Below are 25,911 nucleotides of genomic sequence, written 5' to 3'. Positions count from 1 at the left end.
TTATCTGGTTGTAGCCGCTACATCCATCCATGGAGGAGAGCATGTCGTGTTCGCTGGTAGCATCTACCAACATGTCGATGTTAGGTAGAGGAAATCGTCATTGGGACAGCATTCGTTCAAGTCTCTGGAATCCATGCAACACCTGATCTCGCGCCTGAATTTCCTTGGAGATTGTTTGACCGGCTTGGATCGGAGATTGTATGAATGCTTACACAAGGTTGAGCTGATGGAGATAGGCCTAGGAGATTCTTCATCGTCGAGCTCATCAGTTGTGGAGTTGGTACCATCTTGCATCTTTCGTGGAGCGTCTAGCACTTCTTCTTGTGGCTCATCGTTGTTGTAGCATTCCGTTGGGCGGAGAGAAGAATTGAGATGCCTCGTCAGCAAGGATGCATCATGGGACCTAGCCTTCGATGATGCAGGTCGGTCCTCCTCCTGGATTGACGCTCACGTGGGGAGTGGGATGCAATGGACTTTGTATGATCCTTCCCGCGGAGCTTCCCTCGGTTTGAACAGTTTCACTCCGCATATTCGCGCGTAAGGAGACAATGATGCAGGAATACGAATGACTTCTTTATTCAGCATAGTCTTCAGGAATTGGTGATACGTTGAAGGGACGATCCCGTATGTGCTGGTCTAGTTTCCTTCAAAGTCCGTCATTGTGGTAGGATGCCATACGATCTTTCCTGCGTGAACCTGGGCCGTCATGAGAGCCTTGAGAGTAATCACATTTGAAGACGCTCCCATGTCGATGAAGGCCCTCTTGAACTCTGAATCCTTGATGCGTGCAGTAACGTGTAGGCCCCGGTTGTGACCTTCTTCTGGTTGATTGCAGCAAAACGTCTCTGCCCGCTGATTCTTCGAGAGGTGTAAAAGTTCGCATAAACTTTCCACTAGAGAAACCGCTTCCTGATCCACCGGCCTCTGGCTCATATTGAGTCTATTGAATTGAGGAGGATCGTTGTGAGGATCAGTCCCCAGTGTAGGAATCTCCATGACAGGACCGTTCATATCTGATGTCGCTTCTTTGATCAGGTCCATGTAGGTCCACGCTTCTCCGGGTGAGTTGAATGAGTTCCTTGTTGGCTCCAAGGGATGTCGCGGCTCTTGTGGCAATCGATCAGTTAATGTCTTAAGAAAAGTGAGTACCTCTTTCTGAGTTGCATCCATATCCGTTTGAGTCTTAGCAAGGATTTCCTGCCTCTTCATCAAATCTGCGATGGTAATGGGAGATGGTCCTCCTCTTGCTCCTCCAGCTCCTCGTTCTGATGAAGGGGTGGAAGTTGTTGCTCTGGTGACCATCGGAGGCGTTACACTTGAGGAGATGCCGGGATTTGCGGCTGCTTTGGCTCTGGTGATGGGAGGTTTTACACTTACTGGAACATCTCCTGCTCCGCTGGTGCTGGTAGTAGAGGAAGAAATTCCAAGATATACATAGATGGTATTGATTGGATGCACGGTGATACCTGGGATATCAACACCGAGAGTGTTGTCAACGCTAGTCCCGTCAGGATTGGTTGCTGATCAGACCTAAGATCCACCATTTTCGAAATCAGTAAAATTGAATTGGTATTGAAGAAATTGACTTCAAAACCGAGAGATTAATCTCCCACTGTGGTCGCCAATTGTTTATGGGTGAAAACTATTTATGCCGATTTTGGTAATTTGGGGTGTGTGGATGAGAAATGAATCTAAACCCTAAACAAATGCACTGCACGGGAGTGCTTGTGATTCGAGAAATCAATTTGTACAACTCTGGCCTAAACCAAGAAATGGCCGTTCCATACTTGCTTCGGTCACAGAGTGAAGGAGATGGGGTTGATCTTAGGGAGGGAAGCGAAGAAGGTGTTGAGATTGTGAAGGTGTTGGTTGTGTATGAATTGTATCAGAAAGCTGAACTGGCTTGCAGAATAAAAGCTATCAGTTCTGGTGTTGGAATGTGATTGTATCAACACTTGGCTTCTGTCTCGTTGTATTGTCTTGAAATAGAAAGGAGAACCTATTTATACAAGTCATTGAGCCTTACCCACGTCTCTCATGGGAAGTGGAGAAAGTGGAGTGATGGAGTAGTGGAGTTGCGTATGTGTAGGATCAGAATCTCGCAGCAATAATGCCTCAGCGAAATTAACAACAACACCACACAACAGCGTCGTAGAACAATTTCAGAAATGATATAATAAACGACGTCAGCTAGAATCATGAGAAAGATGTGAGAGTTCTGCGAAAATTAGAGAGTTTGCAAGATTAACATTTGTAAGGTTGCGATAATATCGCAAACCATATCCGAAAATAAAGGATAGATTAGTTGTCATCCACTATGTATTTCCCTATAAATAGTCATTCAGTTGTAAAGGAAAGGGAGAGATCTTTTTTGAGTGTGAAGCAAGTAAATAGGAGAGAGAAAACCTAGAGCAGTGGTTATTCTTGATTCTTTTATCTTTTCTTGTAAGATTGTTCAAAGATTCATCAATAAAATTAAGATTTTTCATCTAAAATAAGTTGAATGTTAATGAAATCTTGTGAGGGGTGTAGTGTAGGATTTCCTGCAACTACATAATGGCGCTAGAAACAGGGACGATTGAAGATTGAAGATTATTCTAGAAAAAATTGAAGATTAATATTGAAGATTTGTGAAGATTTGGAGTAATTGATTAGGAATTTTACATAATCTCTTGCAATTCATTAATATTGAAGAAATGGCTAGAAGAAGAAATACATCAGAACAACCAACTACTGTTAGAAGAAGCAAGAAAATTGTTGGAAGAGAAAGAAGTGAAATGGGAGAATCAACTAGAATGAGAAATAATGGAGAAAATCGAATTCAACCACCAGTTCAGCAAACACTAATACAAAGAAGGAACATAGATTATGATAGGGTGAGTATACACACTTGGCAATCAAATTCAGCAGAAGAAGTAGAAGAAGAGAAACAAACCAGAAACCATAGACATGTAGAGAGAAATCAAGAAACAGATGAAGGAATAATTCATGGAGATGAGGAAATTGGAGCATTAGAAACATTGAGATGAAGAATAGACGAAGAAAGAAGAGCCGAGGCAGAAGAACGTGTGAATTTAACAAGGCAAAATCACGAATTGAGGATGGAAAATATGAGACTACAGAATAAAAGATCAAGAAGTATTACAAAATCATATTCCAGATCGACTAGAAGAGAAATGAGGCGAAACTCACCCACAATGAATGCTGGAAATAATATTCAAGAAGAAATATCAAATCCTAATGAAGAATATCGCGAAAATGGAGAAAGAATTGATGATCGTTACGTTCCACAAAACGAAACTTTTGATAATAGGCAAAATGGAAGAAATCAAGAGAATGGACAACGTCAGGGACAAAATGATCAAGATGGCGAAGGAAATCAAGAGGAAGGAAGGAGAACTTTACATGAAAGAGAAACTCAAAGAAATCAACAAACGATTGAAGAAGAAATTGAAAGACGTTATGCTGAACAAGCACGTTTAATTTGCGAACGTGAAAGATTGAGAGCGGAAATGGAAGAACAAGAGCTTCAGGAAACAATTCGCCAAAACAATCACGACAACCGAGAAAGAAAACGAACACAAAATCGAAATAACGATAATATCAATGAAGAGTATAATAGAATACAGAGAATGGCTGAAAGACAACGAATGGAATTAATAAGAAATGAACAAAATCATGAAGGGGAAAATGAGAGACATCATTATATGCGAATTCAAGATAGAGATGAAGAAGAGACTCGCAGAAGAAGACGAGATGAGGATAATGAAGAAGAAATTCAAAATTTCGCGAGAAAAGAAAGACATGAACGCAGAAGAAGGGAGGCGAAATTAAAAAGACCAATGGATCAAAATTCAGGTGTAAATAAACAAATCTTGAAAGAGTTAGAAGAAATGAGAGGAATGCTAAATAATAGAGGAGAAGTAGGCAGAAGACAATTGGATGAAGCTATAGAAGAAGCTGCGAAAACTCCATTTACAAGGGAAGTACAACTAGGAGGAATACCTCTGAAATGCAATTTTCCCGCATTAACCAGCATTTTTGATGGAACAACTTGTGCAATTCAACACATTAAAGCCTATGTGAGGTGTATGCTGCAATGGGAAAATCATGATGCCGTATTATGCAAGTATTTCGCATCCAGCTTAACAGGGGAAGCGTTAAAATGGTTCGAAGGTCTACCAAAGAATACAATAACATCCTTCAATCATTTGCAGACTACATTCCTGGGGGCATATATAAGTAATAATTCTTCGCGACCTGGTATTGAAGACGTGTTTGGATTAAAACAAAGGATTGGCGAAAGTTTGAAGCACATAACTAAAAGATGGAGGACTATGTGTAGCGAAATGGCTGGCCGTGTATATGAGAGATATCTTATCTTATCATTCATCAATGGTATGTTTGCAACCAACCTATTGTATATCCAAATCTTCAGAGTCAAGAATACGATCACAATAACTGAATTGTGAGAACTTCAAGAAGAATATATTGCTCTAGAGGAAAGGCAAAATGAAATGGAATCATACCCAATTGCGAATACCAGTTCACAAACAGCGAATGCAAGATTACTACCTAAGCTAATAAATACAGTGGCGAATACTTCGCAAGTACAGCAAGAAAAGGTTACATGCAACAATCAATAGAAACTAGTGGCTATGGGAAGCCGAGATCAAGAGGAGTATGAAGGAGAAAGAAATTTCTACAATCGTGGTGGAAATAACAAGATTCAAAGACTCGATCAGCCACAAGAAACTTATGGAGGTCAAAGACAAAAATATAATAGAGGACAAGGAGGTCACAAGGTAGTATGGGAAGAAATCAAGATGCCACCTCTAAACGCAAGTATGGAGAAAATATGGGAAGCTATAATTTTGATGGAGAATATACCATAACTATGAAACATGGGAACGGAACCGCCTCCAAACCACAGAAGTCATGAGTTTTTTTCTTATCATCATTTTCACGGACATACCACAAATGATTGCAGAAATGTAAAAAGAATTATTCTGAGAATGATAGATCAGGGAAAACTAAACCACTTTTTGGTAGGGAACCCACAATCTCAACCATTGCCACCACCACCAGAACATCACAAAGTAAACACGATGAAAAAGAAGGAAACATTTTTCATAGAAGTTGGTCCAAAAGCAAAGAATCTATTCTGTCACTCTATCGTACATTCATACAATACAATTGAAGATTTTCATGACAGTGTTTTGAGTAGAGTGTTCGCAAGAGATAATGATGGAAGAGAAATTATGAATATTGCGAAAATCTCGCCACTAGAGGAATGGCAGAAACAGGTTATTTCTTTTACCCCAGAAGAGATTCCCGAAGGTGAAGAGATACATGATAATACATTGGTAGTAAAGTTAGAAATTAACCAAAAACCGAAAGAAGATGAGGATGATGAAACTTGAGATTCATGGGAAATTAATAGGATTCTAATCGATACTGGAAGCTCTGTGAACATCTTATTTTATCATACTTATAAAACTATGGGAGGAAGAGATAATTATCTTATACCATCAACATATAAGATATATGGTTTTAATGGTACTGCCAACAAGCCTAAAGGGGAGATTACTATGTGAATTCCATTGAAGGGAATTTCTTCTGAAATCCTATTATGTGTTGTTGATGTAGAATCACCCTATAATGCATTAATTGTTCGACCTTGGCTACATGGAATTCTAGGTGTAGCTTCAACTTTCCACCAGTGCATCAAATTCCCTCATCCCAGCGGTGTAAAAATCATAAAGGGAGATTGGGTTGAAGGAAAGAGGTGTTACGAAACTGAGATAGAATCTTGCGAAGGGAGAGCAAACAAGAATGAAAATTGGCGACACAAAATCAAAGATACACAAAGAAGTGAGAGGTTGATGGTGGATGCAATCGAAAGAAAAGAAGAAGAGATGTTGCGAAACTAATGCTGGAGAAGTAGAGGATAGCAAAGGTAATGTATGAATGATTGATTTGTTGCGACACTCTCGCAATAAATAAAATTCTCAAAAGTACATTTTATTGAATGACAAAATTGAGATTTTGAAATGCAAATACAATATGATGATGTGCAAGAATTTCGCAGAGATAATGAATTCTACAAAAGACAATCAGAGAACAATGATAAAAGAGAAAGGGGCGAACCTTTATGGCGTACACCCTAGTTCGCGAATACAATTTCGCAAGAGGCAAATGTAAGACCTAAAGTACGTCATATAAGGGGTACTTGTTGCATGGCTCAGGGAAAGGCTACACCGCCACCGGAACCTGAGTCATGGAGATTTGGGGTCAATAAAGCCCATCCGGGAGAGGCACCTTGGATTCTCAGCTTAAGCATATGACTTAGGTTGGGCGACTAAGGTAATAAGGACTATCCCAAGGAGTGCATAATCTGATCAAGGCGCCGAGGTACACGGTTGAGTCAAGAGTGACAGGGGCGTTTGAAGCGTACCTTGCCATTCTTGACAAGTCTTGACTTATACTGCACTCGGCCCGAAGAAAACCCCACTTAGGGTGCAGTCTCGTAACCATAAGCCCTATAGGTAAAAGGGATAAGAGGCTGCGAAAACAACTGGTTGTTGTTAAGACTGGATGGGAGGAGCTAACCTTGTATGGTAGAAGTACGCCTCCTTGAAAGGGCAACCAGGGGGAAGATAAGGGCGGCACCCTCCATTAGGGAGCTGATAAGTGTCTTAAGACGCAAATGTCATGAGGCTTTTTACTCACAAGGGTATTAAGGCTATTTATATTTGTGCAACAATCCTGAAGAGGCAATAATACAAAAGAAAAAGATAAGACGAGATCAATGGGTTTTCGCATGAAAGTGTGAAGACGTCCTGCGATTTCGTCGCAAGACGGCAATGTCATGGGGCTTTATTTTCGCAAGAATATTTAGGCCTGTCATATTGTCGCAACAATCCTGAAGAGGCCATAATACAAAAGAAAAAGTTAAGGCAAGATCAATGGGTTTTTGCATGAAAGTGCAAGAACGTCCTGCGATTTTGTCGCAATGACAAGAGGTGGCATAATAATACCTTTAATTAGGAAGGAAAAATAAGACCACACAGGAATGGGATTTTGAAAATAATTGAAATTCACTTCGCGTAAGATTGCGAAATTATAAATAAACAACTGCGAAGTTGAGGCACAAAACAAGAAAGATTTGCAAAGTCTCTCATTTGGATACAAATAACAGAGGCAAGTATGGGAATGAATGAAATTAGAAAATGTTATTTGTCTCCACATGATAGATTTACGCAAAAATTAATGATTATATTGATTAACCATATTGCAAGGAAGAATTGTTTTAATGAATGCAGGTCAAAACGAAAGAAACTCATATATTAAAGAATATGGAAAACCAAAAGAATTTGCAAATATACAGAAAAGAGGAATAAATGTACAAGTATTACAGAAGATTGAAGAAAGAAACAAATACTACTTCTTAGTTGGTCCTTCATCATCTTCATCAGACTCGTCCCCTTCTTCGTCTGCATCAGAATTTTCATTTCCATCAGCACCTTCATCACCATCAGAACCTTCATCACTATCACATTCTTCATCATCAGCTTCGCTATCAGAAATAATCAGACTGGGAATGTTATGTGGAATTTCCTCTAAGAGACAAGGATAATAAAAATGAGGAATACTATGGTCATTGCAAACCATTTGAATAGTTTGATTGTGAAAATGTATAGCATCATTCTTAAAGTTCGCAACAGTGATCTTGATTTGATTCTTTAATCTAGAATACTTGTCGTTGCGAGAAGAAAGATTCTTTGCGAGTTCCATTTTTTCAGCTTCAAGTTCCTCAATCCTTTTGCGATATCTACCTTCAGAATCTGCGAGCAAAAGGCAATCAATTAATAACTTGATGAAAATTCATAAGAAACAAAATATTAGTATTGGAGAACAGTTAATAACCTTCTATGTCAGAAATCATATCTCTAATCAAGGTTGTATGCTCAACTTGGAGACTAACGTTTACACCTAAATATTTTCTGGCATCATCTAATATTTTCGCATCCCAAGCGAATTCATCCTCATTACTTATAAGAAGACGAGAACGAATTTGGGTTTTTCTGTCACAGAGCTCGGTTTTCTTGCGGTTAGCTTCATCTCGTTCAAGTTGAACTTCAAGAAGGGCCTCTTGGAATTTCGCCAAAGCCTTTGCACCTTGATCAGAGATGCGATCCTTATCATCTATGAGACTGCTAATTTTGGTTCTCAGCTCATTGATTTTCTCTTTAGAATTAAGAAAGAGACGCTTAAATCGGTTGGCTAAGCCTAAACTAGATATATGGTTAATTTCTAAGAGGCGAAATTTGGATCTTAGTTCGTTCTAGGAAAGAGATGAAATTTTATCATTTGAGAAACTATTTAAAGATTTATTAAGACGCTCAAGAAGGGTATCATTATCCTAGGTATTAGGAAATGAACGAAGAAGGGTAGCTTCATCAGAAAGATCATAAATGTCTGCAAAAATGATCAATTAAATAAGATAAAACAATAGGGCGAATGAATGAAAGGAAAGGAGAAAAGAAACATACCATAGATCTTATTATTAGCTTGCTGAAGACTAGAGATATTGTTCTTATACGAAGAAGAGTCAATTTCTAGTTGTCTGTTTTTCTCGCGAAGACATTTGACTTCAGCTTCCAATTCCTCATTCTTTGTGCGAGATTGAAGATTCTTCTTTCTAAGATTTTCACATCTCCTCTCTAGATCCGAGGTAACAGCGAAAGAAGCTTTTCCAGCCTGCGAGAAAATATAAAAAGTATTAAAATAGAAAGAGATTTTAAATTACAACAATAAAAAAAATAAAAGGATAAAGCATACCAGACTATTGAGAGAATACAAGAAATCGGGAGTCACTGATCTAGAAACTCCGCAAAGAGAACTATCACCATCCAGCAAAGGAACATCACAAATTGTAGCGAGAGCTTTACAGGTGTTAGCAAATTGACTATCTCCCATTCCTTGCAAAGAATCAGAAAAGAGACCAGAGAGCTTAGCCATAGAAGATTCAGATGGAGAATCTTCATTTGCAACAGGGTCATTATTATCTTCATCATCCTCATCATTCTCGGAGTTTTCATGAGAAGGAATATTTGAATGAGAGGAAGAACGGACTTTTCTTTTCTTGAAGGAGGAGCAGTTGGTTTTTCCCTGCGAAGAGCACCTTTGCCTTTATCACCAATCTTCGCAACATAGGCAGACTCTTCTATTTCAACAATAATCTTCACACAACAGATGGAAATAAGAAATAGAGGCAACAGTATATGTTTAAAATCATAAGAGAATATTTCTTACCTCATCTGTGTATGAGCGAAGAGCTAACAGGTACTAGCTTTCCCAGTCCTGTTATAACTATCTTTCAGTTTTTGGATCTGTAGAATGTCGCAAGAGTCAGCGAACAAAAGAATAAGACAAATAAAGAAATATAAAGTGAGCTAACTGGAAGAAACATACCTCTTTCTCTTCTCGGGCCAAGAGAAACCCAAGGTTGATAAGCGAGATTCGCAGGAAGAACATTTGACCCAGCAATGTAAGGTCCTTTAGCATCAAGGGAAAAACACACCATTTATCATCTTTGGATTGGCGAGGAGTTGTGTTCTTACCAGAATGCCATCAATGTCTTGCATGAGAATTTTAGCTTCATCAATGTTATCTTTCCTTTTCAAGCGAATACCCCAGCGAGTATTCTCTTTCTTCATGGAGATCATTCATATTTTCAAAGAAACTCGCTACTGTGTATTTCTCAGCAATTATCTCCAGGTCTGCGAATTTAGGATCCCTAAGTTCTTTGGAGTACATAGATCCTTTACCAGCACCACGGTTAGCGAACTCTAGCATCAGACGGATGCATCCCCACTCATTGGAAGATAGCTCGCGAAAATCCCGAGTGAGCGAGAATTTCATAGAATAGAGGAATATCTGGGTCATAAAGAGGAATGGGGAGACCTGCGAGAATTGACCTAGCGAAATTATGATTGATTGATCATCACAATATGATCAGAGAAAAGTTTGATAGAAAGAATTGACTTGGCACTTTCACCAGGAATGGTAGAAAGTGTGAAACCTTTCTCAGCAAGATCTTTTTGGACGTCTTTTAAATTTCTCATGTTATGCCACTTGGAGGCATATTTGAATATAGAGTATGGGAATGAATAAAAAGTAAGAAGATTGAAGGGGAAAATTACAGTAGCAGAACTTGCAGAAGAACAACAGAGTTGCAGAGATGAGAGAATAAAAAGAGAAGAGAAAGTAAAAAAAAAAGTGGAAAGAAGAGTTAGAAGAGTATATAAAGGAGATTTTTTACTCGAAGAAATAAACACCATTAAGACGAAAAGACGTGAGCGGTTGAAAAGTAGCGGTTACAGAAGACGTGTCAAGAAACAGATGAAAGGAGAAATACGTGTGATAAATGCAGAATATGAAGAGATGAACAGCTGTGGCATTTCTCACATCATTCTCTACTTTGCAGAGAAGATATGAGAAGAGGCAAGATGTAGGATCAGAATCTCGCAGCAATAATGCCTCAGCGAAATTAACAACAACACAACACAACAGCGTCGCAGAACAATTTCAGAAATGATATAATAAACGACGTCAGCTAGAATCATGAGAAAGATGTGAGAGTTCTGCGAAAATTAGAGAGTTTGCGAGATTAACATTTGTAAGGTTGCGAGAATATCGCAAACCATATCCGAAAATAAAGGATAGATTGTCATCCACTATGTATTTCCCTATAAATAGTCATTCAGTTGTAAAGGAAAGGGAGAGATCTTTTTTGAGTGAGAAACAAGTAAATAGGAGAGAGAAAACCTAGAGCAGTGGTTATTCTTGATTTTTTTATCCTTTCTTGTAAGATTTTTCAAGGATTCATCAATAAAATTAAGATTGTTCATCTAAAATGAGTTGAATGTTAATGAAATCTTGTGAGGGGTGTAGTGTAGGATTTCCTGCAACTACAGTATGTTAGTGTCACACGATTAGTCTTGCCCACTTCTCCCATCATCACTAACCGTCCATGTCTTCCTGACACGTTCTTGTAATGGCGCGTTGTGCGCTGCACGCTGTAAACCGCCTGACCAATACCCCAGTATGTATCCTCCAGTTTGTGACATGATTAATGTCTCGAGTGTGTGGATCGTGGGACCCACAAAAGGTAGCATGTGATGCTAGATTAAATAACTAAGTTATTTAGGAAGTCGATATTTGTGAAATATCGTGTGTATTCTATGCAGGTAATGCATCGAATATAATCAGCATGTGTGAAGCATCGCTGTTTTAAGGGTTAACGGAGTAAGTCACGATTAAGCGTCTTAAAATAGATGCATGTCTATCCATCTTCGAGTGAGTTTGGAGGTTGTACAGGTAAGTCCTGACTTGGCCGATCACTTTGTGTGGAAGAGTGGTGGACGGTGATCGTGTTGATGCCTCACTGGTTGCCTAACTCCTGTCTTAGGTTGTCCGTCCAAGCTGGTGAAGTTGGAAGGACGAGATGGATTGTGAACCACATCTGGGACCGTTGGATTAGGGTTTAGGAGGTGCTCAAACACCAACCTTTATCTTGGTCTAATCCAAGCATGAGAGACATATTTGGCAGGGCCGTTCGGGCATGCGTGTAGACGGCATGCTGGTGTAGGCCCTTATACCTTACTGTCTCATGAAGGTGCAATCTAGACCACTGAATTTGTTTAGGAAAAGAGGAATGGCTGAGATTGATTTTCGAAAGAAATCTCATGCCGCAAAGGCCGCGCGTTATGCAAATTTCGGGCGCACGTTTCGAGATGACCAAGCCTGGTCCGTCTTGGTCGATCAGTCAGGCGTGCAGACGGCGGGCTGGTGTACACCTCAGTACCTCATTGTCCCATAGAAACATGATCTAAGCCACTCAATTTATCCGGCGAAGTTGAGTGGTCGAGATTGGTTTGCGATTGGAAAGTGTGACCACGCCTATTTTGGACGTGCGAATCGAGGCAACCAGATATGGTATTCCTTGGACGATCGAGTGTGGAGATAGATGGGCCCACAGTGATCGTGTTTATACTCACTGGACCTGCTTAGTCTATTCCTGGACCCTCCATTCGAGCAGGAGAAAATGGACGCTCGTGATCGATTTGCGACGCAAAACCCTAATTAGGGTTTTTGGCCGGCCGCGTGTTAGCTAGTTTAGCTAACCGGAAATACGTGTTACATACCTCATCTGGAGAGGCCGATTGTGTGGGGCACTTATTAGGCCGGTGCTGAGTGCGGTGGTATGTGTCCGACCATCTCAGGCTTGATCTAAGCCATCCAACCATGCTGGTGAAGTTGGATGCTCTTGATCAATTTTAGGTTTTTAGTGGACTTTTCTGCGACCCTCAATTCTCCATGCTGACCCAATTTTGGAAAATCGTATATTGCAATCTGGTCAGGTTAGGGAAGAGTCGGTCATACAGGTAGGAAGAAGGTTCGCCGGTGTACAGGACAAGCTTTTTCAAAACGGTCATGGGATAATCTACGCCGTCCAACCATGCTGGTGAAGTTGTACGGTCGTGATGAATTTGAGACTGCCGTAGGTGGTCTTGTGCGCACAAGCTTTTCCAAGCTGCTCCACACCAGTCTGGATATCCCAGGCTGACGTTTGGTGATTATTTTGTCAGGCGTGACTTTGAACCTATGTGGCCAACTTGCGTGGTCGTGATTATTTCTAAGACTTACGTAGTCCAGATGCTCGATTGGGCTAGTATAACACACCGAGAGATGTATGCTCAATCGGGCTAGTATAACACACCGAGAGTTGTAGCTCGTACGGGTATTTCGTGCACACCTCATTAGTGACACTTGGAGATTCGTGTTACTCTGCTGAGAGCAACACTCAGTCGTCATGTCGCACCAATAATGAGAGTTCAGCGGGAAATACAAGGCTAATCGTATATTGATTGAGAATGCTATAAATTCACAGGGTATATGGGATTGTTGCTACATGCTCCAACCTAGATGAATTAGTAAAGTGAAGAAGTATTCATCACTTATCAGTGGCTCTATCCTTTGCAGGATGTCAGCGCATAATTTTGGCTTTTATAATGTTTAGCCCTGAATTAAAATCCACCATCAACAGCGGTTTACAGCGTGGGGCGTGCAACGCGCCCATTTACAAGAATGTGTCAGGAGTCATGGACAGTTAAGAGGATGAGGGAAGTGGGCCAAGACGTGATCGTGTAACCACCTACACGACCCCACTACTCCATCACTCAACTTCCTCCACTTCCTACGAGATGAGGGTTTGCGCTCAATGACTTGTATAAATAGGTCCTTCACCTATTTCTAAATAACACAGAAAAAACCAAGTGTTGTCACAGTATCCAGAAAACACCCAGAACTGATAGCTTTCATTGTGCAAGCTAGTTCATCATTCTGATACAAGTCATAAATAACCAACACCTTCACAATCTCAACACCTTCTTCGCTTCCCTCCCTAATATCAACCCCATCTCCTTCACTTTGTGACCGAAGCAAGTCTGGAACGACCATTTCTTGGTTTGGGCCAGAATTGTATAGATTAATCTCTCGAAGCAAAAGCACTCCCTTGCAATGCATTTGTTTAGGGTTTATATTCGTTTCTCATCAACACACCCCAAATTACCAAAAACAGCAGAAACAGTTTTCACCCATAAACAGACATATTTGCTCAATTAAGCATGGAAAACCTAACTTCTTGTTGGATGACGTCATCGAGACCATTTGAAGAATGATAAATCCACAAATATCAAGACCTTGAGAACTCGATTCAAGGAAATAGACTAACTCCACAAACTCACGACTCCACCGAGAGTTCTCAAATGTGGAGGGACAAAGATTAGAAATGCCAAGTTTTCCGAAAACCATCAAAGCAAGACTAAGAACATGGGTAGGAAATTTCCCTTCTATCCACACAACATTCTTGCCACAAAGACCATTGGAAATGTTTTCACATGATGGTCATTCTCCTCTAGGCCTAGGAAGGCGAAGGTTACCCAAGGGAATTTTTGTAATCTTTGAAATCAACTCTCTATCAACAAAAATCCTTTTTCTATTTATCATAGTCTTGAATTCAAAGTCATAAAGATTAACTTCGTCGATGTTAGCATAAACTATTCTTGTGAGAGTGTGAAAACCTTCACCATGACCATTAAAGATGTTACCAAGATTATATTTCTCAAAACATACCAAATCTTCTTTATGACCACTTTCCCTTACCAATTTATTTTCTAGAATGAAACCACTAGAAGAAATCTTTTCAAAGGTCCTACTACCAGAATCATTGATAAATCTAATTCTAATATTATCTTGGTCACTTTCTATATTCATACTCATAAGAGAGGAAGAGTTATGATTTTTTGATATCTTCTTAGAATTCTTATCATCATTATTGATTTTCCCCATGAACCCTAAAAATTGAGAGTAATAAGAAGGAGAAAAACTTACTTGATATGCTCCTTGAAGATGATGATAAGCCTTTGTCTCTTTGACCTCCAGAAAAGAGACTTAATGGAGTAAACTCATGAACCCTAGAAACGCCCTTGTTCACGAAAGCAAATAAAGAGATGATGAAGAAGAAGGGTACGCATACTGAAACCCTTAAAACCCCGTAGTGGGTATGGACCCGTGCTGGTTCGGTAACCCATAAAGGGAAACATGATTCAATTTCTAAATCCTGAACCATGTGGTTTGCATACTGAGGAGAAATTAAACAACGGGAAAACTAAATTAGTATAAACTACATCGCATTAATTAACCTCAGGTAGACAAAAAAAAATCTGTCAGACGAAAATTCCTTCAAGGAAAAATAAACTTCAAAAACTAACTCATAGTACAGAGACACAAAACAAATTAGACCGTTACTTCCCCCATTTCAAGTTATATACAAATGGGGTGGAGCCAATCTTGTTACCAAGAGGCAAGATCGGCAGTAGAACCTTCATGCACCTTCTCCGGTCGATATTTGTGAATTGTACCAGAAGTATAATCTTAATAATGATGATACTTAGGAGTAGTTGAAATTTTTGACATTTTTTTCTTGTGATTAAGGAAAGGATTTTTCCGACTTCTGGAACTTGTAACATGAATGGATGAAACCTTTTCATCGGTTTTTCCAGAGTAGTTAACAAGACTCGACTGTTTGTCACAAAAGACAGAGTCGGAAATTTTTCCAGTATAAACCTTTTCCTTGATAGAAATTAGTCGTTCCAGCGATATAAACATGTTTTCAAAAGAAAAAAATAAATCTTTGTCAATTGATCCATCACGATATTATTCCTCAAAAAGATTTATAAGCCAAAAATAGATCTTTGTCAAAGATTGATCTTTGTCTAGAGAGGTTCCATATCCTTGAGCTTTTGTACACACGTTTTCTGCGACGAACGTTTTTGAAGGTGTAGGATCAGAATCTCGCAGCAATAATGCCTCAGCGAAATTATTAACAACACAACACGACAGTATCGCAGAACAACTTCAGAAACGACATCAGCCAAATCATGAGAAAAGTGTGACGATCCTGCGAAAATAAGGAGGTTTGCGAGATTGATATTTATAAGGTTGCGAGAATGTCGCAAGTCATATCCGAAAATAAAGGACAGATTAGCTGTCATCCACTATGTATTTCCCTATAAATAGTCATTCAGTTGTAAAGAAAAGGAGAGAGATATTTTCTGAGTGAGAAGCAAGTAAATAGGAGAGAGAAAATCTAGAGCAATGGTTATTCTTGATTCCTTTATCTTTTCTTGTAATATTGTTCAAAGATTCATCAATAATATTAAAATTGTTAATCCAAAAATGAGTTGAATATTAATGAAATCTTGTGAGGGATGTAGTGTAGGATTTCCTGCAACTACATAATGACGCTAGAAACAGGGAAGAAGATTGAAGATCACCCTAGAAAAGGTTGAAGATTAATATTCTGATTTGTGGGAAATTAGAATAATTGGTGAAAATTTTTACGGAATCTCTTACAATTCATTAGTATTGAAGAAATGGCTAGAAGAAGGAATATATCCGAACAACCAACAACCGCTAGAAGAAGAAGTAAAAGACTTGCTGGAAGGAAGAGAAGTGAAATAGGAGAATCTACTAGAATAAGAAATGATGGAGAAAATCAAATTCAACAACCAATTCAACAAACACCGGTACAAAATAGAACTATGGATTATGATAGAGTGAGCATACATACTTGGCGATCAAATTCAGCAGTTGAAGAAGAAGAACGACAAATGAAAATAATAGACAAACAGAGGGAGGACAAGAAATAGTTGAAGGAATAATTCGTGAAGATGAGGAAATTGGAGCAGTAGAGATGTTGAGACGAAGAATGCATGAAGAAAGAAGAGCTGATACAGAAGAGCGTGCAAACCTAACAAGGCAAAATCACGAATTGAGGATGGAAAATATGAGACTACAAAGTAGAAGATCAAGAAGTACTACAAGATCGTATTCAAGATCGACTAGAAGATAGATGAGGCAAAACTCATCCACAGTTAATGCTGGAAATAATATTCGAGAAGAAATACGAAATCCGAATGAAGAACATCGCGAAGGTAGAGAAAGGACTGATGATCGTTACGTTCCACAAAATGAAACTTTTGATGATAGGCAAAATGATAGAAATCAGGAGAATGGACAACGTCAAGGACGAAATAATCAAGATGGCGAAGGAAATCGATAGGAAGGAAGGAGAATTTTACATGAGAGATAAACTCAAAGAAATCAACAAACGATTGAAGAAGAAATTGAAAGACACTATGCTGAACAAGCACGTTTAACTTGCGAACGTGAAAAATTGAGAGCGGAAATGGAAGAACAAGAGCTTCAGGAGGCAATTCGCCAGAACAATCATGACAATCGAGAAAGAAGACGTACACAAAACCGGAATAACGGTAATCTCAATGAAGAGCATGATAAAGTACAGAGGAGGGCTGAAAGACAACGAATGGAATTGATAAGAAATGAACAAAATCATGGAGGGGAAAATGAAAGACATCATCATATACGAATTCAATATAGAGTTGAGGAAGAGAACCGCAGGAGAAGACGAGATGAGGATGATGAAGAAGAAATGCAAAATTTCGCGAGAGAAGAAAGACATGAACGCAGAAGAAGGGAGGCGAAATTAAAAATACCAATGCATCAAAATTCAGGCGTAAATGAACAAATCTTAAAAGAATTGGAAGAAATGAGAGGAATGCTAAATAATAGAGGAGAAGTAGGCAGAAGACAATTAGATGAAGCTATAGAAGAAGCTGCGAAAACTCCATTTACAAGAGAAGTACAACTAGGAGGAATACCTCCGAAATGCAATTTGCCCGCATTAACCAACATTTTTGATGGAACAACTTGTGCAATTCAACACATTAAAGCCTACGTGAGGTGCATGTTGCAGTGGGAAAATCATGATGCCGTATTGTGCAAGTATTTTGCATCCAGTCTAACAGGAGAGGCGTTAAAATGGTTCGAAGGTCTACCAAAAATACAATAACATCTTTCAATCACTTGCAGACCACATTCTTGGGGGCATATATAAGTAACAATTCTTCGCGACCTGGTATTGAAGATGTGTTTGGATTAAAACAAAGGATTGGCGAAAGTTTGAAGCACCTAACTAAAAGGTGGAGACTATGTGTAGTGAAATGGCTGGCCGTGTGGATGAGAGATATCTTATCTTATTTATCAATGCTATGTTCGCAACCAATCTATTGTATATCCAAATTTTCAGAGTCAAGAATACAATCACAATGACTGAACTGCGAGAACTTCAGGAAGAGTATATTGCTCTAGAGGAAAGGCAAAATGAAATGGAATCATACCCAGTTGCGAACACCAATTCACAAGCAGCGAATGCAAGCTTATTACCTAAACTAATAAACACAGTGGCGAGCACTTCGCAAGTACAACAAAAAAGGTTACGGGCAACAATCAACAGAAACTGGTGGCTATGGGAAGCCGAGATCAAGAGGAGTATGAAAGAGAAAGAAATTTCTACAATCGTGGTGGAAATAATAAGATTCAAAGACTTGATCAGCCGCAAGAAACTTATGGAGGTCAAAGACAAAATTATAATAGAGGACAAGGAGGTCACAAGGTAGTATGGGAAGAAATCAAGATGCCACCTCTGAATGCAAGTGTGGAGAAAATATGGGAAGCTATAATTTTGATGGAGAATATACCAACACCATGGAACATGGAACAACCACCTCAAAGCCGCAGAAGTCATGAGTTCTGTTCTTATCATCATTTTCACGGACATACTACAAATGATTGCAGAAATATAAAGAGAATTATTCTGAGAATGATAGATCAAGGAAAACTAAACCACTTTCTGGTAGGACACCCAAATCTCAACCATTACTACCACCACCACCAGAGCATCACAGAGTAAACACGGTGAAAGAGAAGGAAACGTTCTTCGTAGAAGTTGGTGCAAAAGCAAAGAATCTATTCTGTCACTCTATCGTACATTCATACAAGACAATTGAAGATTTTCATGACAATGTTTTGAGTAGAGTGTTCGCAAGAGACAATGATGGAAGAGAAATTATGAACATTGCGAAAATCTCGCCACTAGAGGAATGGCAGAAGCAGACTATTTCTTTTACCGCAGAAGAAGTCCCGAAGGTGGAGAGTACATGACAATCCATTGGTGGTAAAATTAGAAATTAATCCAAAACCGAAAGAAGATGAAGATGATGAAGCTGAAGACTCATGGGCAATTAATAGGATTCTAATCGATACCGGAAGCTCTGTGAACATCTTATTCTATCATACTTATAAAACCATGGGAGGGAGATGATGATCTTATACCATCAACATATAAGATATATGGTTTTAATGGTACTGCCAACAAGCCTAAAGGGGAGGTTACTATGCGAATTCCATTGAAGGGAATATCTTCTGAAATCCTGTTCTGTGTGTTGACGTAGAGTCACCCTACAATGCATTAATTGGTCGACCTTGGCTACATGGGATTCTAGGTGTAGCTTCAACTTTCCACCAGTGCATCAAATTCCCTCACCCCAGCGGTGTAGGAATCATAAAAGGAGATTGGGTTGAAGGAAAAGTTACGAAACTGAGGTAGAATCCTGCGAAGGAAGAGCAAACAAGAAGGAAAGTTGGCGACGCAAAATCAAAGAGACACAAAGAAGTGAGAGATTGATGGTGGATGCAATCGAACGAAAAAGAAGAAGAAATGTTGCGAAACTAATGCTAGCTCAGAATAAGAAATGGTGAACATACCACTACCAAGGAAGCAGTAGCAGAAAATAACAAAGAAGCAGAGAATGGCAAAGGTAATAAAAATAAGAAGTGTATGAATGATTGATTTGTTGCGACACTCTCGCAACAAATAAAATTCTCAAAATACATTTTACTGAATGATAAAATGAGATTGAGAAGTGCAAATACGATATGATGATGCGAGAATCTCGCAGAGATAATGAATTCTACAAAAGACAATCAGAGAACAATGACAAAAGAGAAAGGGGCGAACCTTTATGGCGTACACCCTAGTTCGCGAATACAATTTCGCAAGAGGCAAATGTAAGACCTAAAGTACGTCATATAAGGGGGTACCTGTTGCATGGCTCAGGGAAAGGCTACACCGCCCCAACCTGAGTCATGGAGATTTGGGGTCAATAAAGCCCATCCGGGAGAGGCACCTTGGATTCTCAACTTAAGCATATGACTTAGGTTGGGCGACTAAGGTAATAAGGACTCTCCCAAGGAGTGCAGAATCTGACCAAGGCGCCGAGGTACACGGTTGAGTCAAGAGTGCCAGGGGCGTCTGGAGCGTACCTTGCCATTCTTGACAAGTCTTGGCTTATACTGCACTCGGCCCGAAGAAAACCCCACTTAGGGTGCAGTCTCGTAACCATAAGCCCTATAGGTAAAAGGGATAAGAGGCTGCGAAAACAACTGGTTGTTGTTAAGACCGGATGGGAGGAGCCAACCTTGTATGGTAGAGGTACGCCTCCTTGAAGGGGCAACCAGGGGGAGATAAGGGCGGCACCCTCCATTAGGGAGCTGATAAGTGTCTTAAGACGCAAATGTCATGAGGCTTTTTACTCGCAAGGGTATTAAGGCTTGTCATATTTGTGCGACAATCCTGAAGAGGCAATAATACTAAAGAAAAAGATAAGACGAGATCAATGGGTTTTCGCATGAAAGTGCGAAGACGTCCTGCGATTTCGTCGCAAGACGGCAATGTCATGGGGCTTTATTTTCGCAAGAAATTTAGGCCTGTCATATTGTCGCAACATCCTGAGAGGCAATAATACAAAGAAAAAGTTAAGGCAAGATCAATGGGTTTTTGCATGAAAGTGCAAGGACGTCCTGCGATTTTGTCGCAATGACAAGAGGTGGCATAATAAGACCTTTAACTAGGAAGGCAAAATAAGACCACACAGAATGAGATTTTGAAAAGAATCAAAATTCACTTCGCATATGATTGCGAAATTATACATAAACAACTGCGAAGTTGAGGCACAAAATAAGAAAAATCTGCAAAATCTCTCATTTGGATACAAATAACAGAGGCAAGTATGGGAATGAATGAAATTAGAAAATGTTATTTGTCTCCACATGATAGATTTACGCAAAAATTCAAAAATTAATGATTATGTTGATTAACCATTGCAAGGAAGAATTGTTTTAATGAATGCAGGTCGAAATGAAAGAAACTTATATATTAAGGAATATGGGGAACCAAGAGAATTCGCAAATATACAAAAAGAAGGAATAAATGTACAAGTATTACAGAAGATCAAAGAAAGAAACAAAGACTACTTCTTAGTTGATCCATCATCATCTTCATCAGATTTTCTCTCTTCTTCATCCTCATCAGAACCTTTACCTCCATCAGAACCTTCATCACCATCAGTTTCTTCATCATCAGCTTCGCTATCAGAGATGGTCAGACTAGGAATGTTCTTTGGGATCTCCTCCAAGAGACAAGGATAATCAGAGTGAGGAATACTATGGTCATCACAAACCATTTGAATAGTTTGATTGCGAAAATGCAGAGCGTCGTTCTTAAAGTTCGCAACAGTGATCTTGATTTGATTCTTTAATCTAGAATATTTGTCGTTGCGAGAAGAAAGATTCTTTGCGAGTTCCTCTTTTTCAGCTTCAAGTTCCTCAACTCTTTGGCGATATCTACTTTCAGATCCTGCGAAGCATATAGCAATTAATCAGTAACTTGATAAAAACTCGTGAAAACCAAAGATTAATAAAGGAAAACAGTTAATGACCTTCTCTCTCAGAAATCATATCTCTAATCAAGGATGTATGCTCAACTTGGAGACTAACATTTACACCTAAATCTTTTCTGGCGTTATCCAAGATTGTCGCGGCCCAAGCGAACTCATCATCACTATTTATGAGAAGACGAGAACGAACTTGTTTTTCTCTCTCGCTAAGCACAGCATTTTGACGATTGGCTTCATCTCGTTCAAGTTGAACCTCAAGAAGAGTCTCTTGGAATTTCTCCAAAGCCTTAACACCTTGATCAGAGATACGATCTTTATCATCTATAAGTTTGCTAATCTTGGTTCTTAATTCATTGATCTTCTCTTTAGAATTGAGATAAAAACGTTTAAATTGGTTGGCTAAACCTAAACTAGATCTATGATCAATCTCTAAGAGGCGAAATTTGGATTTAAGTTCATTCAAAGGCAGAGATGAAATTTTATCATTAGAGAAACTATTCAAAGATTTATTAAGATGTTCAAGAAGAGTGTCATTATCTAGGGCATCGGGAAATGAACGAAGAAGAATGGCTTCATCAGAAAGACCATAAATGTCTGCAAAAAGGATTAATCAAATAAGATAAGACAATAGGATGAATGAATGAAAGGAAAGGAGAAAAATTGCATACCATAGAGCTGATCATTAGCTTTTTGAAGAGTAGAAATTTTGTTCCTTTGCGAAGAAGTGTCGATTTCCAGTTGTTTGTTCTTCTCGCGAAGACCTTTAAATTCAGCTTCTAATTGTTCGTTCTTCTCACGAAGACCTTTAGCTTCAGTTTCCAGTTCTTCATTCTTCGTACGAAATTGAAGATTCTTCTTTTCAAGAATTTCGCGTCTCCTCTCCAAATCTGAGGCAACAGGGAAAGAAGCTTTTCCAGCCAGCGAATAAAATACAAACAATAATTAAAATAAAAAGAAATTTTGAGTCACAATAATGAAGAAGTAAAAAGACGAATACATACCAAACTATTGAGGGAATTTAGGAAGCTAGGAGTCACTGATCTGGAGACTCCACGAAGAGAACTATCACCATCCAACAAAGGAGTATCACAAATAATTGCGAGAGCTTTGCATATACTGGCGAGGCAATTATCTCCCATCCCTTGCCAAGAATCAGAGAAGATACCAGATAACTGTGCCATAGAGGATTCAAGTGGAGAATCTTTATTCGCAGCAGAGTCGTCATCATCATCTTTATTGTGTTCATCATCTTCAGAACCATCAGGGAAATGAACATCTGAAGGAATAGGATAATTCCCTCTCTTTATTTTCTTTGAAGAGGATGCAGATGATTTTCCTTTGCGAAGAATATCTTTACCCTTATCAGCAGCCGTCGCAGCCTTGGTGGATTCTTCTACTTCAGCAATAACCTTCACACACAAATGAAGATAAGAAACAGAGGCAACAATATATTGTTTAAAATCATAAAAGAATATTTCTTACCTCATCTGTGTATGAACGAAGAGCTATCAAGGTATTGGCTTTACCAGTCCTGCGGTAGCTATCTTTCAGTTTCTGGATCTGTAGAATGTCGCAAGAATCAGCGAACAAAAGAGTAAAGATAAATAAAGAAACATAAAGTGGTCGAAATTAGAAGAAATATACCTCTTTCACTTTATCAGGCCAAGAGTATACCCAGGGTCGATAAGCGATGAGATTCACAGGAATGACATTAGAACCAGCAATATAGGGTCCTTTCAGCATCAAGGGGAAGACACACCATTTATCATCTTTGGATTGGCGAGGGGTTTTATTTATTCCATAGTTCCAATCAATGTCATGCATGAGCATTTTATCTTCAACAATAACATCCTTCCTTTTCAAGCGAACACCCCAGCGAGTATTCTCCTTCTTCATAGATATTAGTCCATAATTTTCGAAGAAATTCGCTACTGTGTACTTCTCAGCGACTATCTCCAAGTCTGCGAATTTAGGATCCCTAAGCTCTTTAGGATAAAGATATCCTTTACCAGCACCGCGATTAGCAAACTCCAACATCAGACGGATGCAATCCCTACTCAATTGGAAGATAGCCCGCGAAAATCCCGAGTGAGCGAGAATTTCATAGAACAGAGGAATATCTCTGTCATAAAGAGGAATGGGGAGACCTGCGAATATTTGACCCAGCGAAACTATGATTGATTGATCATCACAATGTTGATCAGAGAAAAGTTTGATATAAAGAACTGACTTGGCACTTTCACCAGGAATAGTAGAAAGTGTGAAACCTTTCTCGGCAAAATCTTTTTGAACATCCTTTAAGGTTTTCTCATGTTTTTACCACTTGGAGGCATATCTAAATATAAAGTATGGGAATGGACGAAGAATTAAGAAGATTGAAGAAGGAAGATAGAAGAAAAATTACAGCAGAGGAATTTACGGAGAAAATGATGAAGTTGCGGAGAAGATGAAAAAGAGAGTAAAAAATAATAAAAGGGATAGTAAGAAGAGTATATATAGAGGAGATTTTCGAGAAGATAAACACAATTAATGCGAAAAGACGTGAGCGGTTGAAAAGCAGCGGTTACAGTAGACGTGTCAAGAAACAGGTGGGAGAAAGGACATGTGTGATAAATGCAGAATAAGAAGTGATGGATAGCTGCGGAATTTCTCACATCGTTCTCTACTTCGCAGAGAAGATATGAGAAGAGGCAAGATGTAGGATCAGAATCTCGCAGCAATAATGCCTCAGCGAAATTATTAACAACACAACACGACAGTGTCGCAGAACAACTTCAGAAACGACATAATAAACGACATCAGCCAAATCATGAGAAAAGTGTGACGATCCTGCGAAAATAAGGAGGTTTGCGAGATTGATATTTATAAGGTTGTGAGAATGTCACAAGTCATATCCGAAAATAAAGGACAGTTTAGCTGTCATCCACTATGTATTTCCCTATAAATAGTCATTCAGTTGTAAAGAAAAGGAGAGAGATCTTTTCTGAGTGAGAAGCAAGTAAATAGGAGAGAGAAAATCTAGAGCAGTGGTTATTCTTGATTACTTTATATTTTCTTGTAAGATTGTTCAAAGATTCATCAATAATATTAAAATTGTTAATCCAAAAATGAGTTGAATGTTAATGAAATCTTGTGAGGGGTGTAGTGTAGGATTTCCTGCAACTACAGAAGGAATCTTTTTTTTTCCTTTAGATTGTTTTCCATCATCTAAGATTTATAATTTTTTAGATGATGTGAGATTATCTTGAGAGACCAGAGGTCTAGAGATAGATAAACTCTGAACAATCTTTGAGGATTTCTGGTGTGCATTACAAATGCATAGAACAAGTTTCCAAAAAAGATTTCCTATAGGAACAATCCTTAGGATCAAATAAACACAAACTTATTAGGTTTATCGTGTTTGCCCGTTCTAATACCAAATGAAAAATTGGGGGTCTAACAACCACACCCAATATTTCGTTCGAAAATCTGTATGGACTAACTCCAATATAATTCCAAGAGAATCAACTAGACAGTCAGACTCAATCAAATAAAAACATCGAAGAGTTATATCTCAATTTCTCAATACAATCTGCAATCGAACAGATAGAAATCTGTGAGACGGATTAATATGAGAGATAACTTGGATGGTACCAAAGACCAATATCCAAACGTCAATCAATTTAAATCAACAACCAAAGGTTGGATTCACCAATTGATTGAATTTATGCACAACCTGTGATATTTCAATTATATAGAAAATATAATGCGGAAAAGAAATAACACAGACACCAGAAATTTTGTAAACGAGGAAACAACAAATGATGAAAAACCCTGGGACCTAGTCCAGATTTGAATACCGCACTATATTAAGCCGCTACAGACTCTAGCCTACTACAAGTTAACTTCAGATTAGAATGTAGTTGATCCCTAACCAATGTCACACTGATTAAGGTACAGTCGTGTTCCTTACGCCTCTGAATCCCAGCAGGACTCTACGCACTTGATTCCCTTAGATGATCTCACTCACAACTAAGAGTTGGTACAACCCAAAGTCGAAGACTTGATAAACAAATCTGTCTCACATAGATAAGTCTATTCTGGTAGATAAATTTGTTTCCAACAGAAACACCTATGAATTTTTGTTCCGTCTTTTGATAAATCCAGGTGAACAGGAACCAATTTAAAATCCAGTCTTATATTCCCGAAGAATATCCTAGAAATATCAATCACCTTACAACAACTTAACTATATGGCAGTAGAACAAGTTATTATGGAATCACAAAGAATGAGACAAAGAGCATTGTGATTACTTTTTATATCTTACGTATCGGACATAAATCTCGAGCAAATCTTAGAGAATATAGTACTCAATACGATAGAACAAGTAAGATGAGAACAAGCAACTACAGAGAAAATAGTTGGGTTTGGCTTCAGAATCCCAATGAAGTCTTTAAGTCGTTAACCTATAATAGATTTAGGAAAAACCTAGGTTAAAGGAGAATCGACTCTAGTAAGCAACTAGTATCACACAGGAGGTGTGGGGATTAGGTTTTCCAGTTGCTATAGTTCTCACTTATATAGGCTTCAAATCAGGGTTTGATAGCTTTAACAAAGCAATAAATATTCACCGTTAGATGAAAACCTGATTTAATATTCAAGTTAAGTTTGCTTAAAATCAAAGAAGTATCTCTCCACAGTTGGA

This window comes from Papaver somniferum, chromosome 5 (assembly GCF_003573695.1).
Source record: "Papaver somniferum cultivar HN1 chromosome 5, ASM357369v1, whole genome shotgun sequence".
Taxonomy (NCBI): Eukaryota; Viridiplantae; Streptophyta; class Magnoliopsida; order Ranunculales; family Papaveraceae; genus Papaver; species Papaver somniferum.
Note: the sequence above shows the minus strand (reverse complement) of the source record.